The sequence below is a fragment of the Primulina huaijiensis genome, chromosome 16, assembly GCF_012295235.1.
Source record: "Primulina huaijiensis isolate GDHJ02 chromosome 16, ASM1229523v2, whole genome shotgun sequence".
In the NCBI taxonomy this organism is placed as follows: domain Eukaryota; kingdom Viridiplantae; phylum Streptophyta; class Magnoliopsida; order Lamiales; family Gesneriaceae; genus Primulina; species Primulina huaijiensis.
Window position 1 is genome coordinate 16,086,876 of NC_133321.1, and position 4,669 is coordinate 16,091,544.

Here is a 4,669-nt window from a genome sequence, read left to right on the forward strand (position 1 = left end):
ATAAGTAATATTTTGTAATAATAAAATAAATAGAAAATGATAGTTAATATAGTGTTTGATTTAATTGATATGATTGATTAAATTTGAGATAATATGATATTATCATTTTGTCCTTGTTGAAAATATTAATAGAATATTAATAATATTATTTATTAAGGGTAATATCGTAATTTTATATTATTGATTTGATTGATGTGAGATAAATTATTACGAATTTGATTGATGTGAAATAAATAATTAATAATTTGATTGATCGAGATAAATAATACTTGTACAAAACAAGTGATATGATAGGACTATTTATATTAGTATTTAGAAGTACTTGAACCAAACGGTACCTAAGCAAATAGCGCCCTAAGCACATAGCTCACCACACACAGTAGACAAACTCAACCAAGGTGAGAAACGACACTGATCGAGACAGCACAAGGAAGAAGAGAGCAGCTACCAATCTCACACATCAGTATCGTATATCACTTTAGGGGTATAGAGGAAGAAGAGAAGAGAAGGGCTCACATACACAAAGCAAAGAGCACTGCACGTAGAAGAAGAATGAAGAGCACACAACAGATTTCTTTCAATCTCTCGCTACTGCCTTTTGTCTCGTGAAACTCACACTTTTGGCTACTGAGAACAATCGGTATTTAAGAATAATACATAACAATTTAGTAGGCCAAGGTTTAAGGGAATGGGCTTGGGAAAAAGTTGGACCAAACCCAACAAGCCACGGTTCTGATTTCTGGTTGACGTGAGGAATCACTAAAGATGAGATATTTAAGAAACTAACCAGCTTGGTTCATCTCTCTTTGAAAACGCTGTGAACACAAAAAAAGGCAAAACGTAAAATTACATGGTTACAGGAAAATTCCTCACATGTATGGGTAAAGACAACTGAATAACCTTGGCAGCACTAGTCTATATGTATAGCTTCTCCAAGTTTTGATGTCGTCACTACAACAATAAATGGCTATTGTGACATTTTTTTTAGACACTTTTAATTAAATGTTGTTACTAATACTTGTTAATGACACTTGTAAAAAATTAATAATGTGTAAAATAAAAAAACATATTAGATTAGTTATCCTGACATTTTTAATTGATGTCATTTTTTATATGGAGGGAAACAATTATTTTTCCCACATCGTAAAAAATCATTAAAAAACTAAAATTTGTCACTATAAATAAATGTGGGAATATTTGGGTTGGATAAATATTGGAGGAGGGAAAATAATTGTTTTCCTCCTAATAAAAAATGGCATCAATTAAAAATGTCAGGATAACTAATCTAATATGTTTTTTTATTCTCACATTTATTTTATCTATTTTTACCTCCTCCAATATTTATTTAACCAAAATATTCCCACTTTTGTTATTGTCACTATAAATAATATACACGACACTTTTAGTTGTCATTATAAATGATTTTAACTGACATATAAATTTGTCATTATAACTATAATAACAAAGCATGTATAAATGTATTTAAAAGATTAGTTTTCCTAACATTTAAAATTGTCATTATATGAATAATTAGTAACACATATGAAGTTGTCATTAACATCTTATAATGACATTAAAAAATATCAGGAAGTCTAAGACGACGTTGCAATATATGACATTTAATTTGTTGGAGATGTCACTAAAACTTAAATATCACTAAATATTGAATATGATGACATTTATGAATATCACCATAAGCATTTATTCTTGTAGTTCGTTGAAGTTCAGTTTCATAGGTCACAATAATTTCTGAATCACCAAGCCCGGCACCAAATTGTTTGAGAACAGCCTTGTCCATAACAACAGATCCCATTAGATAAAGGAATCTGATTTGACAATAACGATGACCAATCATAGCTTAGCTACTAAATCCCACAAGGCACAGCGAGGCTCAGCTTTTGCACCTAGAGACATGCCAAGCCGCAGCATAAGCCATAAAACAAATCTGAAATTATCATCACACATTTGCTACACTTCCATAAGGAGGGTCATGGTATATCATCGCGTATACATTGCTGATCTTTTTCGTCATCTCCGACGGTGGCAAGTTAAAGGTCAGGGTCACTAGTTAAGCATTAGGCTATTAGCTCAAGAGAACAACAATGCTATATTTGACACTCCTATCAGTATTTACCACAGCAATACACTTATCAAGTTTTATTTCAAAAAAACCTTAGTCCTCCTCCAGTTGCATGTTTAGTATTTTTTTCTTAAAAAAAAAATGAAAATTTTACATAAAATACCCATACCAAAAACCATTCATTATCAGTAGAAAGTAACTGAACACCAGTAAAAATCGCAGATATTAAAACAGTCCATGAGGAACCGAAACAAAAAGAACCTTAAAACCAAAGCTAATTGAACAAATTAATCTGTGCGTGTGCGTGTGAAAGAAAGAGATGGGATAGCATACTTGCTGTTGCATGGCTACTTGATCTCTGAGCTTCGGTGCTTGTTTTCTGATAGCTTCCATGAAACGTGAAATTTGTTAACTTTACATTGTAAAGTTTATTCTGTGATTAAATGTATTAATCTCTAAACATTCTTGCAATATTTTTAATTGTAATAGTTCATTTGAAACGTTTTCCATCAAANTATTTGATCAGAATACACTTGTTACAAAAAAAGCTTATCTATCCAAATACCACACTCCGACATATAATTTGAACCCCTCATCAACAAATGATCTTCATAAATTATAAATTTTTATTTAAATAAAATATACATATTCTATATTAATATAAAATAAAAATAAAATATCATATTTTTATTTTATTTTTTTGAAACTATTTCACGAGTGGTCGGATACTACATATATCACAGTTACTTTATTATATTGTACACAAACAACGTATAAATTTCAATGCTCAGATGCTTCATCTAATTCCTGGAAGTCTGAACAGCATGGTAAATGCGGGCAGCAGGCAGCCATTGCATGAGGAATGGGACCTCCGTAGTCTCCACCACCAAAATATGGCGGCGGATTCCATACCCCGTAGTCCTCCTCCTCCATCAGCGGCTGAACCGCCATCGCCGCAGGCGGACGGGGTTCTTGGAGGAACTCATCCGATAATGAAGGTGGCGGCCCGCCTGCAACTGCAAGCACCATCACCAATAAGACCATAATTGACCTCATCATCATGACCTCTGAGCCTGATTCAATGGGTACGTTTCTATAAATTTTCTTGAGCTAATAAATCCCATAAATTTATAAGGTTTAAGCAAAGCTTGAAGTTTGATTAAATTGTGCATGCTTGCTGTATGACAAACTCATGAATGTGGCGTGTGTTGGTTTCGAGGGAACAGCTCATGTGCGGGCAATTCTCAACTTCTTCAAATATTATTTATAAGCAACCAAAATAAATATAAATTCTACTACTCATCGATAACAATTAACGATGATTTGGTTCGAGCCATGATCCATATTAAGTTGGAGCCATCTTTTAAAAACACATTGTCACATTTGGATCGGTGTTTTAAAAAACGGTAGGCAAACGATCATTCACCACCTACCCCTAGGTGCTTCTGCTGTTTTTTCTTTTATTTAAATATTTTATTTTTCTTGTTTATCTCCGTATTTCTTCAATAATTCATATATATATCGGATTCAAACACAAAATTAATGTCACTTTTTTTTCTCTTTATACAATAAAATTTGATTGAAAAATATGTCAAACGATTTTTTAAAATTTTTTTAAAAAAAATCTATATATTACATCATGTAGTCGCATAGACGACTTTTAAAAATCGGGACGGTGAGCGATCGCCCAGTTCACAGGCGGCGTCTTTTAGAACAATTATTTGGATTGATGGATTTCAAATATTTTTTTGTAGTTTTAGAGAAACACGGAAATAACTTCAAATTCACTTTTGCATATATATCTATAATATATAAACGTTCAGTCATTAATGTAAACATTTGAAATTCATTCTACTTTGTATAACTAATGTGTAAATAAATAATGTATGAACTTAATATTTAATCTACCATTTTATTATTAACAATAAAACTATAATCGAAATTCATGAATTTCAAATCCATCTTCGCAAATACAACCATACTTATTTTGTGGGACATTGAAACTGAGATCGTATGAAACTAAAAGTGAAACAAGATGAGCCACTCTATCAGATAGGAACCATGCATATATATATGAACCCAAAAGTTCAAACTTAATTAAAATTGATTCCACAAACAATGAAACCCATATACGAATCAATGGCTAATGCTATGGGTTTCGTGTGTTAATTATCTTGTTTTGTTTTGTTTCGTTCGAAGGAGGCCCAAAAATTTGGCCAATCATTGAAGAACTGCACCAAACTTTGATTTATCCGTTAGGCCATGGGATTGTATTTCCCAATTATTCCAATTTTTCATTATACTTTCATAAAACAATATTTCAACATACCCAAAATAATCTAACTCATAGGATGTTTAACATAAAATGTGAATGAAAGTTCGATCCCGTGTAGTAAAAAAAAACATGGATCGCGATATGAATTAATTTGTTATTTTCTCGAGATGTATTCGAATTAAATGTTATTTCTAAGGCCATAAATTGGATCTCAATCTCACTTTTCCATTCATTGTGAGCATGTATCCTAGCTAGTGAATATTACAAGGAACATTATGATATATATCAAAAAAAAAAAAAAAAAAAACAAACAC